This window comes from Bactrocera neohumeralis, unplaced genomic scaffold (genome assembly GCF_024586455.1).
Source record: "Bactrocera neohumeralis isolate Rockhampton unplaced genomic scaffold, APGP_CSIRO_Bneo_wtdbg2-racon-allhic-juicebox.fasta_v2 cluster11, whole genome shotgun sequence".
NCBI classification, from domain to species: Eukaryota; Metazoa; Arthropoda; class Insecta; order Diptera; family Tephritidae; genus Bactrocera; species Bactrocera neohumeralis.
In genome coordinates this window covers 10,747,542-10,761,003 of record NW_026089624.1, presented here as the reverse complement: position 1 = coordinate 10,761,003, position 13,462 = coordinate 10,747,542, and the positions used below count along the sequence as shown (strand labels likewise).

At 37.6% G+C, this 13,462-nt stretch overlaps 1 protein-coding gene and 1 pseudogene across 1 annotated transcript in view; both read right to left on the bottom strand.

Moving 5' to 3' along the window:
* LOC126765684 (uncharacterized) overlaps positions 1-13,462 on the bottom strand; it is a 142,047-nt gene that overhangs the window by 9,489 nt on the left and 119,096 nt on the right. The gene's annotated exons all lie outside the window — the stretch shown is intronic.
* LOC126765902 (ceramide glucosyltransferase-B-like) lies at positions 6,975-8,034 on the bottom strand (annotated as a pseudogene).

Genomic DNA, 13,462 nt, shown 5'->3' with positions numbered 1-13,462 from the left:
TTTTATTTTATTCTCCGCAGGAAAGAAACTAAATTTTCTGTTCAAATATGAACCAAAAACTGCCAATAAGCAGTTTTGCCATAGCTATCAAAATTCTTTCTGTTGAGATGTTATTGTAAGTGTTGTTTTTCCAAACTAATTTTCTGTTGAAATATGAACCAAATCTGCCAACAAAGCAGTTTGCATAGCATAGCTATCTAAATTCTTTCTGTGGAAATGTTGTTGTGAGTGTTGTTTTTGCCGTAGCCGCACTTAGAGTATTTGAGCATTAAGCAAAATACTGTATGTGTGGCAGAATACGTCACTATATATGATATATATAATTAAAATTTTCCCGGTTTGTGCCGTTCAAACGGGTTATCTTAATTATGAATCCGTTTGTTATCATACATATGTACATACATATAATAAATAGAAATCAAAAACGATACACTTACTTTATCTCGCCTCAAGGGGGTTTTTTGGGGGAAAGTAAGTTTGTGGTTTTTTATGCCTGTGTGCTCCGGTTTTCCTGTCTTGTTGTCCTACGCCCGTGTGCTCCAGCTTTCCTATTGTGTGTTGTTATTATGTTGTATTGATGCTTTTTGTTTTTTTTTTGACCGATCGCGCCCGAATTATGTTTAGGCTTAGATTTTTATAACGCGGCGCGCTCGTTTGATTTTGATTTCTTACTTTTTATGTATTATAATTTGTTTAAAAAACTTAATTTTTGTTTTTTTATATTTTTACACAAAAACAAGTAGTTATATAAATATGTTCATATATGTATATATATATGCATATATATATGTTGTTATTTAAAAAATGAACTTCGTTTCTGTATGTGTTTATTTCTTGTTGTCCCACTTAACTTTTCACTTTGACTTAATTTTGTTGTTTTTTTCTTTTTCTTTCGCTTTTTATGTGTTTTAACGTCACTACACTCGTTTGTATTAAAATTTGATTTTTTTTTCTATAGTGCCTTTCTGTAGGTTCGAAGGACCATGTATTTTTGTATTAGTCTCCTCGCACTCACCTTTCGGAATTACAATAAAAAAGGCAGTACACAATTCCGCCAAAAGTTTCACCAAATATATTTTTCCTCTGAAGGATTTTATGTACAAGTCAATCAAAATTTCACAGAATGTATTATATCCGCAAGAGGGTTTTGTAGAAGTTAAATTAAATTATTTTATGTATTTATTGAAGATAAAAAAAGGAATGTTCGCACAATATGCAACGGCTGAAAAACCTCGGTATTAACAGAGTACGGCTTTCGTTCGGATCGCAAGAAAAAGAAGAAGTGACGAACTTGTTTCTCCAACCCTTTTGTTCCCTTTTGGTTGTGGTGAAAAATGCAGTGGTAATGTAGTTATGTGTGATGTGGATTGTAGGTGATGTAGAGGTGAGTGTGGTGAATGAAGCGTGCTAGTGACGTATATTTTAATGCGGTGAGTGTAGAGTGTTCTGGATGCGGGATTATTGTTGTGGTTAGGTGCTCGGTGTTGGTTATGTGTTGTGTGGGGCAGGAGACTGAAGCTCATTTAGCCAATATGCAAAACTATAGTTTAGAACGACTACTTAACATTGTAATTGGTTGTTTTTATGGACCCGTAGCATAATTTTAGTATTCATGCTAATACCATGCTTTTAAAAGCTAAAGAACTCAAAGAATTAAAGATCCGTATGCAACTAAAACTCTTTTACAACTATGGCTACACCGTATGGCCCTGTGGTTTGAAATCCTTTGTACCGAATTTTGAAAAGTGTTTCTATGGTCAAAAGAAGTCGACATTAGTCAATAGTCATATGAAACTTTAAAATCTACCTACACTCTCCAGTCGTAGGGCAATTATGAATGGCAGAAAATTCTTAGTGTAACTCCTAAATGGATCATTTCGCAGTTCTATTCTTTCCTCCGTGTATGCCATGAATTTAATTCTTAGTCCAGCACATTGATTTATATGATACACTTCTGAACACTGTAAAAACGATATTATATTCTCTTAACAAATAAAACCTTTAACATTTATTATATCGTTATTTTAAAACTTAGCTGTTGGAAATTCTTTTTGTAGCTGAACAGTTTTAGATCTCACGTCAGTCTGACGGAAGGATGATAATCGCTAGGTTATTATTATTTATTGCAACAATAACACATACGAGTATAGCCGGTGGCATGCGAGTAAAATCAAAAGTTGAACAATTAAATAAAATTTCATTCCTCAGAAATTGCTTGAACGATTTAGTCTAACTATCTAGTAGTTTGAAAAGGTTCGAAATGGGACCCGCGTATGCGTTCACACAATACCATTTATATTTGAACCAACTTTTTCTCTTTATAATACATAATTCAAGCATTCACTAGTATTTTATATGGAAACTAGCTGACCCGGCAGCCGTTGTCCTACCTGAAATTATGTGTTTTGAAATGAAAAGAAAGTTGAATTTATATTGTGTTGAAAATCATTTATTTCCATTTTTCCAAATTTTTTCAATGTAACGAAGCTTGATAAACAATATTTTTTGGTTTCTGTTTCGGTATATCTAACCGTGTGAAAAACATAGCATTTCCAAATTTATGCCACACACTATGCGATTGTCCGTGTGTCCTGTTGATTGTCATCACGAATGCAATTTTCACTCGAAACGGAATACGTTTGAATTGAAATGGCAAATCGTTAGAACTCAAAGGAACTCGTAGAATCAAGCATTCTGCCCCCTTGTATTTGATAGCGCAGATTGCGGAATATAATAACGTCAGATCCAACTTTGAGACGCAAATGATGCGGTGACATACCAAGCCTCTCCAAAGAATTTAGAAATTCCACTGGATAATTCACGGCGTCGTCTTCATTGTCAAGACGATCGATCGATTTGTATGAGCGCAAGTCTCCCGGAATTTGACTTTGAATCTTCTAGATTAAGTGAACAACATCGGTATTTTTGGCAGCTAACATTGCGCGTGCACTTAAGGAATCATAGTTACAATAATTTGGCCAATGTCCGAATACTCAACATTGATATGAGATTTGAATGTGAATTACACAATAATGGCGAATATGATAGGATCCATGTGTTGTCAACTTCAATCTTCATTCTTCTAAATTGAATGCTGAATGTTCTGCCATTGTCGTCTGGTGAGCGACGCCTATACAGTGGATATCAATCATTTCAAGTTTGAGTTTCCGAAAGAAAAGCACTTGGATAGTGTTTCGTGCATTTATTGTCAGACATACAACCCGAAGTGGGATTGTGGTGTCCGCAAGGTCCATAAACCATATTGGTTTTCACCATTTGGTATAATACTGTATCTTTCTCTGCATCAGGAATTTCTGCAGAAATGAGTTCATCAGTTTGATCTGGTGTAACCACCACCCACCATCCAAAGAAGAATGTGTGCATGCGGCTAACTTTTTTTTGCTACTCAACAGAATACATACATATGTACCATATGTTGCTTCAAGATAAAGTCCATCAAACATCGCTGCTGTTGTTTGAAAAGTCGTGCTGTGACATCGTGACGATCGCTTGCTGATTGACCGCGTTCCATAATTAAACATGTATGTCATCGCATCCTGGGAGTAGTCGGTCATGTGTCTTGGGCTGCCATACGTTGATGGCAAAAGGAACGCCAACCGATATTAGCGCGACCTCTTCTTGGCTTCGTAAGAAATATCAATCTGTAATTGATCACTTTATGTGAAACATAACGTTTTCACTGAATAATTTTCAATAATTTTCCTTTGAATAGCTGGAATAAAAAAAGCATGCGACCGAAATTGAATGATTCAAATATTTGACAAATAAAAATATTGAAAAACAAAACAAACAAAAATTTAAAAAAAAATTGTATGGAAAAATGTTACTTTTTGGGAATTTTCCAATTTCCCTTAACATTTAGGAGGATGAAAAATAGATGTTGTCCGATTCTCCACCCTAGCCGATATGCACGCTAAGATTCACGAAAATCGGTCCAGCGGTTTCAGAGGAGTTCAATAACGTACACCGGGACACGAGAATTTTATATGTATATTAGATTAACTTTATAACAGATAAAGACTCTGAAAGCTTTTCTTATTTTTAGCACCATTTTATATAACGAAACCGACAATACACAAGCATACTTTTGTCTGAATACATACTAAACAAGTAAGGAAGGGCTAAGTTCGGGTGTCACCGAACATTTTATACTCTCGCATGATAAAGTGATAATCGAGATTTCATTATCCGTCATTTAAATATTTTTCAAATACCGTATTTGTGTAAAGTTTTATTCCGCTATCATCATTGGTTCCCAATGTATATATTATACAGAGAAGGCATCAGATGGAATTCAAAATAGCGTTATATTGGAAGAAGGCGTGGTTGTAAACCGATGTCACCTATATTTCATACATGTCATCAGGGTGTTAAGAAAATATTATATACCGAATTTCATTGAAATCGGTGAAGTAGTTCCTGAGATATGGTTTTTGGTCCATAAGTGGGCGATGACACGCCCATTTTCAATTCAAAAAAAAAACCTGGGTGCAGCTTCCTTCTGCCATTTCTTCCGTAAAATTAAGTGTTTCTGACGTTTTTTGTTAGTCGGTGAACGCACTTCTAGTGATTTTCAACATAACCTTTGTATGGGAGGTGGGCGTGGTTATTATCCGATTTCTTCCATATTTGACTGTATATGGAAATGCCTGAAGGAAACTACTGTATAGAGTTTGGTTAACATAGCTAAAGTAATATCCGAGATATGTACAAAAAACTTAATAGGGGGCGGGGCCACGCCCACTTTTGCAAAAAAATTACGTCCAAATATACCCCTCCCTAATGCGATTCTTTGTGCCAAATTTCACTTTATCTTTATCATTATCTTTATAAATGGCTTGGTTATGACGCTTTATAGGTTTTCGGTTTTCGCTATTTTGTGGGCGTGGAAGTGGGCCGATTTTGCCTATCTTCGAACTTAACTTTCGTGTGGAGTCAGGAAATACGTGTACCAAGTTTCATCATGATATCTCAAATTTTACTCAAGTTACAGCTTGCACGGACGGACGGACGAGCAGACAGACATCCGGATTTCAACTCTACTCGTCACCCTGATCACTTTGGTATATATAACCCTAAATCTGACTCTTTTAGTTTTAGGACTTACAAACAACCGTTATGTGAACAAAACTACAATACTCTCCTTAGCAACTTTGTTGCGAGAGTATAAATATGTGTTATTTCAATGACACAACTGGTCAACATATGCATATAAAGCACATTTTCCGAATTACAAGATTAGTTGAAGAAATATACAGCCTAACTTGAAATTATTTAATACTGGAATGATCCCGCGGCTCCGCTCGCTCTTTGTTGTCAAGGATATTATTTATCGTGATAGCAATATATAGGAAAAGTGAAATATGAAATCTACATTTTTTATTGAGAACGTAAATCACTGAAGGAATAGTACACACATAAATATGATGTAACAATATTTTCACAGTCTCTACATCTGCATCGTATATTGTAACAAATATACAAGGTGCGTTCCAAAGGGAACAGGACTTTAAAAAATAACAGAACAAATGGTTTTTTCGGCAAAATCAATTTATTTTATTCAAAATAGTTTCCTTCTACTTCAATACAGCTTTTTGCACGGTCCAAAAGAATATCGAACGAGTGTTTTAGGCCGCCAGTATGCCGGTGCAAGCCTTTTGAATGGCCTCTACGTCTGCATAACGCTTTCTTTTCATGGTCAAATTAATTTTTCCGAAAAGGAAGAAGTCTCACGGTGTCATATCAGGTGAATACGGCGAGTGGTTAATGGTAAAAATGTGATTTTTTTGTGCAATTTTTGATCCTCAGTCAATTTGTGCGGAACAAACCGTGCACACACCTTTCGTAAGCCCAAATGTTCGATCAAAATGCGTTAAATCGATGTTTTGTAGATGTTCAATCCCATTTCCATGTATTTTAATGATGATTTCGGCTGATTTTTGATGAATTCACCTACAGTTTCAATGGAATTTCCGGTGATCACGGATTTTGACTGGTCCGCATGTTGATCGTCAGTTATGTTCTCATGATCACTTTGAAAACGTTGAAACCACTCATGCACTCTGCTACAAGATAGGTAATAATCGCCATAAACTTGTTTCATCAATTGAAACGTTTCGGTAAAAGTTTACCAATTTTAAAACTCTTTGTTCAAAGCTCATTTTCGCACCGATAACACAAACATACTGACACTTAAAACACAATAACTTCACTTCCAAACTTTGAAATGTCATGAAATTCTCACTGGACTGTCGATAATAATAGCAGATTCTATCGCACTAGCCGAGATATAGATGACGCCACCAGGGGGCGCTAGATTCAATATTACCTTGTATATGCTTCTTGTTATGGTGAAAAACAGTGCGGGAGTAAGCAGAAAAGGGCGCGCCTCACGCCCTACACCTATTCATATGGTAATATTTTGTCCCACATTCATCGAATGAAACTGCAAAATTGACGGCTAAACCCCAAATACTACACTTAAGAAAATCTATGTGATTTTATTTTGTATTTTTGCAGAAAAAATGTTCAAATGATTCCTACATAAATATTGAACACATGCTTATGTTTTGAAATATAATATTTTTATTCATGAATTGTGGTGATTTTTAATATAAAACGAATGAAACGATCTGCCCGTCCCGAGGTTACAAGCTATCTCATCACCAATTTTCAGCCTGATAGGTTCAGCTGTTTTTGAGTTACACATAAATATAAAGACATAAAACGCGAAATAGAGGCTGATTTTGCAAAAAAAGGCCGCTGTTGGGAGCTTCTCCAGGACTAAAGGGATAACAGTGAACATTTTCACGTCTTTCCATGCTGTGGTTCGGGCGCAATGAGCGGACATACAAAAAGGCGTTTCATTTTTATATCTAAGATTCCTAGGAAACCAAAAACCGAAACACTAGCTTTGAACTAAAATGTGGATAACATTGTTTTGTTAGCTTCTGCTATGATAACAGTAAACGTTTTGTACTCAAATTTATATTACCTGACGGCAACTCATACGCAATTCCATCCCATTGCAGCTTATATGTTCACCTACTGGATTCCAAAGCGCATGCAGGAACAGGTAACACCCACTTATTTCCCTCAAAAGCCAACCAGCAAAAAATTGAAACTTATGGAACGATAATGACCCATTCTAAAATTTATACAATAGAATGTCATTGTTAGTTTTAAAATATATAAAATCTTACCCTCTAAATATATAAATCAACCCTGTACAATAGAAAGTAATGTCCATTCGGGTAAAAACCATGTCAGTACATGTCATGGAGGCCATGATGCCAAAGCACCCAACACCATACACTCAGAGAGTGGTTCAAGAAGTATTGTTGTCGGAACCATAGCTACGCGTAGTTTCGCCCATCGTAAGAGCCGTTCTTGAAAACAGCTTATATCACAAATACCACTATTTTGCATTGCAGGTTGATTACATATTCGCATTTTCCAACCTTTGTCTCTTATAGCTTTAGCAATAAAGAAATCCTCAGCTAAATAACAACCAAATGCTCTTAAACCAACAAGTTCATCAATTACAGAGTTGCGTAAAAAGCATGTCATTCCAGTGTGACAATTGATGCCCAGAAAATATTTTGAACGTTTGAATAATTGACAATTCTATTTATTATACCACATCATATTGCGCAGATAAAAGGTTAGTAATGGTATTTAACATTTCATAATTTTTCTGGCATCATACTTGGCTAAATAAGTCTCAGACCTCCCTCACAATATTACACTCCCACACGACACACATTACATACACCACATCATTATTCCACACCACATCTTTATTACACACCACTTCATCATCACATTCCACATTACATGCACACAAATACTACAACATCACGAATTCAACATACATGAGGACACAATACAATGAAGAACAAACTGGACCGAGGGACAAGATACCAGCTTCTTTTTGGTTTTCGATACGAGCCAGCAATCACATCGCAGACGTTTCTCCGTGCCCCCTTTTTAACTTCGACTTACATTGCGCATTTCAAATAATTACAAGGTGAGCACTTGTAAAATTTACACGGTCCTTCGAGCCGTACCGGACGGTACCACTGGTTAACAAAGTGAACACAGTGAAAATAGAAACAAAATGAAGCAATACACAAAGTGGACAAAAGTGCCAAAAAACAAAAAAAAGCGTGAGGTGGCGAGTGTGGAGCATCAAAAATACATAGGTTAGGTTAGATGGCTGATCAATGATCGCACGTGGACTAGTAGATGTTGTCCTTTGTGAAGTCATTGAAAAATCGAGCTCCCGTGTTCGGACTTAGAGATCGGCAAACCGCTTAGTAGCCAAAAAAAAAATTTGCATAGACGCTTTATTTCTATGCCCGCCAGATCGGTGGGATGTCTGAAGGTATATGCCCCCAAGTGTCTAAGTCTTGATCTCCCCAAAGCAGGGCAGTCAGGAAGGCAGTGCTGGCTAATATCTACCGCATCTTCTTCCAAGCAGCTTCTGCAAACGGCGTCCGGTAAGATTCCCAGTTTTACAGCATGTATGCCAATAGGGCAGTGGCCCGTCAAGAGCCCCTTCACTAAAGAGAGGCTGGCCTTACTTCCTGCGATCTATCCTCGGCGGGCCAAAAGGCTTTTGCGACCGCGCAGGCACCAATGCTGGCCCAGTGCTGACCAAGCAGCCGCGAGGCCCAGCTATCCAGTAGTAGAACACAAGTGGATGCAGGAGCACCTACCCGTTCCCATTCTACCGATAGCGATTCTAGGGTGCCCTTCCTTGCTAGCTCATCAGCTTTGCAGTTACCTGCGATTCCGCTGTGGCCCGGCACCCATACGAATCTTATAATAAAAGCTCTCACCGCCAGAGAAAATGACGCCAGACATGAAGTGGAAAAAAAGTATAAAGTAAAGTGTCTTAAAGTATATAAAATAAACATAAAGACATAAATACATAAGCGCAGTGCAGTGGAAACCACAAAATTCACATTCAAAAATATTCATACACATACCTACGTTCAACAAAAAGCAAACGGGCCCGTTACAAAAATTACAAGAAATACTAACCGGAGCAAAGGCAACAACACAGCTGGACGTCACATAGACCTGCATACTACTAACGAAGGAGAATTGCACAGAAAAAAATAATAAGGAAGAGCTGACCGTCACCAAGAAAGGAGGCCACTGACCCCAAAACGAAAAAAGTAGATACACCGCTACTTGTTCCCACCAAATACAAGTCAAAGTAAATGCATCGTTTTCATTTTTTATTAAAATGTATGTATGTTTGTATCATCTACTACTATACATACATCTCGCAATACCCCTTGTTTTTTGACCGTCAAAAACAAGCAGGATTTGACGCGCGCAGTTTAAATTCAAATGTCACCTTTTTTTTTGGGTACAGTAGTATATATGTATGTACATATGTATGTGGGATTGCAACCCTGACCTGACCAGCGCACGCATACAACTCTTAACATACACCCTGAACAAAGGGACTTAACGAAAACAATGAACTCCGACAGCGACGGTTAAAAAAGACACAGAGACATGATTTTGAAACTTCATACCATACGGACGTATGCTCTAAAGAATATTAAAATAATTTATTCAAATAACTAATTTTATATAACTAAGTGTTTAACCCTACAATGTTCAGTCAGTGTAATTAAATAAATTACTTTTACATACAAAAACAAAACTAAGACGTTTAATTTAAATACAGTTCCCCACAGGTGGTGTCAGAAGTGGGATGCAAATTCCTACAAGTCAGAAATGGAATGCAAATCCCTTCGCGTGTGCAAGTTAAAGTAATAAAAGAACGTCTCAGAAAGTGGCAGAAGTGTCGGATGGTTTGGACTTTGTGTAAATTGAAAAGAAATTGTTCGAGTGAATGTGGAGCCAACTTGGATACACCGTTTTTTCAAAGAACGTTCCAGAAAGAAGCAGAAATGTCGGGTAATTTGAACTTTGTGTAAAGTGACCGGTGTCGACCGTTAAGGGCACCGTTAACTTATAAAAAGCATAATACATACATACATATGTATGTACAAAGTGCAGTGACCTCCAAACGAGCAGTCACTAGCACATAAGATAATTACAAAAGATCCGCTTATACATAGGTATACCCTATAAAAATTAAGGACGCAAAATATATATATAAAAAAAATTAATGTTATATACATACATATGTATATGCATACAAAATATATACATATATACATTGGATATATACATAGGAAAAAAAGTTTCTGCGGTTATTACTAATTAATTAAAACCAAATTAAACTTAAATTAAAGTAAATACTGAACACGCGTAGTTTACGTTTTTCGTTTGAAAAACTCTTATTGACCTACAAGAGTTTTCGATTTTCGGCTTCACGTACAATTAAAGACGGAAATTGAACGCGTTATTGTTATGTTAATATCGTTCAAAACTCCTATTTACGCAAAAGAGTTCTCGTCCAAACACATAAGTACATGCTGATAATAAGGTGACATTGTATTTATTTTGAAAATTCTTTATTTATTCTTCCAAATCAATTTCATTACCTTCAAAGTAATCCCCTCCCGATGCAATGCACTGGTTGTAGTCACTTTCCGGGATGGCCTTCAGTTCCGTCTTCGCTGCGGCTTGAATCTCCTCTATCGTATAAAAACGGTGTCCCCTTAGCGGTCTTTTGAGCCAGAAGTCGCACGGCGACAGATCAGGTGAATACGGTGGTTGCGGAACGATATGGGTTGAGTTTTTGGCGAAATGAATTACGAGGGCAGTATGGGATGGTGCATTATCGTGGTGTAAAAACCATGAATTGTCTTTCCACAATTCCGGCCTTTTTAGGCGGATAGCGTTACGCAAACGACGCATAACGTTCAAATAATATTCCTTGTTAACTGTTTGACCGGTTGAAGGAATTCATAATGCACAACACCACGATAATCGAAGAAAACCGTCAACATGTCCTAGATTTTTGAGCGACTTTGGCGCGATTTTTTTGGTCTCGGTTCTCTTTTGCCACGATATTCGTTCGATTGATCGGTTGTTTCGGGGTCGTAAGCATAGATCCAAGTCTCATCGCCAGTTATAACGCGTTTTATGACACCCTGGTACTCGGAAAGTATCGTTTCACACACTTCAACTCGACGCCTTTTTTCAAAAAAATTCAATGTTTTCGGTACCAGTCGAGATTTGACGCGCTTGAGGTCCAAAACATCCTTCATAATGGTATTGGCTGAGCCTTTCGATATCGACGGTTTTTCAACACCAAATCTTTGATTTGTTGAACGTGACCTTCGTCGGTTGAGGATGATGGTCGCCCTGGACGCTCTTCGTCTTCGACACGTTCACCACCGGCTTGGAACTCACTATACCACTTGTAAACATTTTTTTTAGACATAGCCTCATCACCAAAGGCTTTCTGCACCATCCTCAACGTATCCGCAGAAGAAATTTAATGCAAATTCTTTGCTCAACAAATTTCGACAACGCAAAAAACGAAAAACTCACTTTTAGCAGCTCACAAAACGACACGTATCTCAATTAATAATGAATATTTTGACATGAATGTGACTGACAGTACTACCAACCTAAAAAAAATAAATCTCCAAATCCTTTGACGCGCGCAGTTTAAATTCAAATGTCACCTTTTTTTTTGGGCACAGTAGTATATATGTATGTACATATGTGGGATTGCAACCCTGACCTGACCAGCGCACGCATACAACTCTTAACATACACCCTGAATAAACGGACTTAACGAAAACAATGAACTCCGACAGCGACGGTTAAAAAAGACACAGAGACATGATTTTGAGACTTCATACCATACGGACGTATGCTCTAAAGAATATTAAAATAATTTATTCAAATAACTAATTTTATATAACTAAGTGTTTAACCCTACAATGTTCAGCCAGTGTAATTAAATAAATTACTTTTACATACAAAAACAAATCTAAGGCGTTTAATTTAAATACAGTTCCCCACAGGTGGTGTCAGACGTGGGATGCAAATTCCTACAAGTCAGAAATGGAATGCAAATCCCTTCGCGTGTGCAAGTTAAAGTAATAAAAGAACGTCTCAGAAAGTGGCAGAAGTGTCGGATGGTTTGGACTTTGTGCAAATTGAAAAGAAATTGTTCGAGTGAATGTGGAGCCAACTTGGATACACCGTTTTTTCAAAGAACGTTCCAGAAAGAGGCAGAAATGTCGGGTAATTTGAACTTTGTGTAAAGTGACCGGTGTCGACCGTTAAGGGCACCGTTAACTTATAAGAACGTTCTAGAAATTTGTAAAAGGGTACAGTGTCGGGTACTTTTAACTTGGCGTTAAGGTGTTAAGACACGATAGGTATGAGGTTAAGAAAGTCGGCAAGGGTGAGGGTCCTGGTTAACTAAGGCGTTTAATTTAAATACAGTTCCCCACAAGTGGTGTCAGAAGTGGGATGCAAATTCCTACAATTCGTGTCAGAAATGGAATCCCTTCGCGTGTGCAAGTTAAAGTAATAAAAGAACGTCTCTGAAAGTGGCAGAAGTGTCGGATGATTTGGACTTTTGTACAGTGTCGGGTACTCTTAACTTGGCGTGGCGTAACCGGTGTCTTCGTTAAGGGCACCGTTAACTCAAGCCGTTGTGACGCCAATTCGGCGTTGTTAAGCGCAGTCGAGAGTGAGCAGCGATTCAGATTTTGCGGCAGCAGAGAGTGAGCAGTTTAAGCAACCAGCATTGTCTTCAGTTGGCGAGAGCGTCGAAATAGACTAAGAGCGGTGGTCGGCATTTCTTAGCACAATTGTGCAAACTATCTTCACACGTACGCTTACGCTCTGTCGTTCAGTCGTTGTCGAGCCAGCAACGAATTAACATCACGCAAGACTATAGCGCAAAACCAAATATACCCTGCGAGAAATATTTTATGATTCTAAATGCCTTTGGTGTCATGCAATGCCTTTTATGTTCCAAGTCTTTTAAAGATAATAGGGAATAATATCCTTAAAAGACATTTTCATTATACTAATAATTATTTATAAAATTTGCTTAATTTTAATTCCAATTTCTCACTGGTCTACTTTTTTTTCGTTCTCACCAACACAGTGACAGATCCTCTCATGCCGACCACTGACTAAGAGGCAAGTGTTTGGCGATACAGATTTTGCGACGGCAGAGGGTGAGCAGTTTAAGCATGCAGCATTGTGTTCAGTCGGCGAGAGCGTCGGAATAGACTCAGAGGCAAGTATTTGGCGATACAGATTTTGCGGCAGCAGAAAGTAAGCAGCATTGGTACAGTTGGCGAAAGCGTCGAAATAAACTGTGTTTGTGATTGAGTCGATATATGCAGAGTGTATGCGGTTTATCGTATGTACGTAGAGAGTAAGCGCATAACAGGTATGTGTTAAACATTAACTCGTTAGAATCTATTCGCAAAGTTAACGATAAGATTGTGCGATTTTCTTATATGGATAG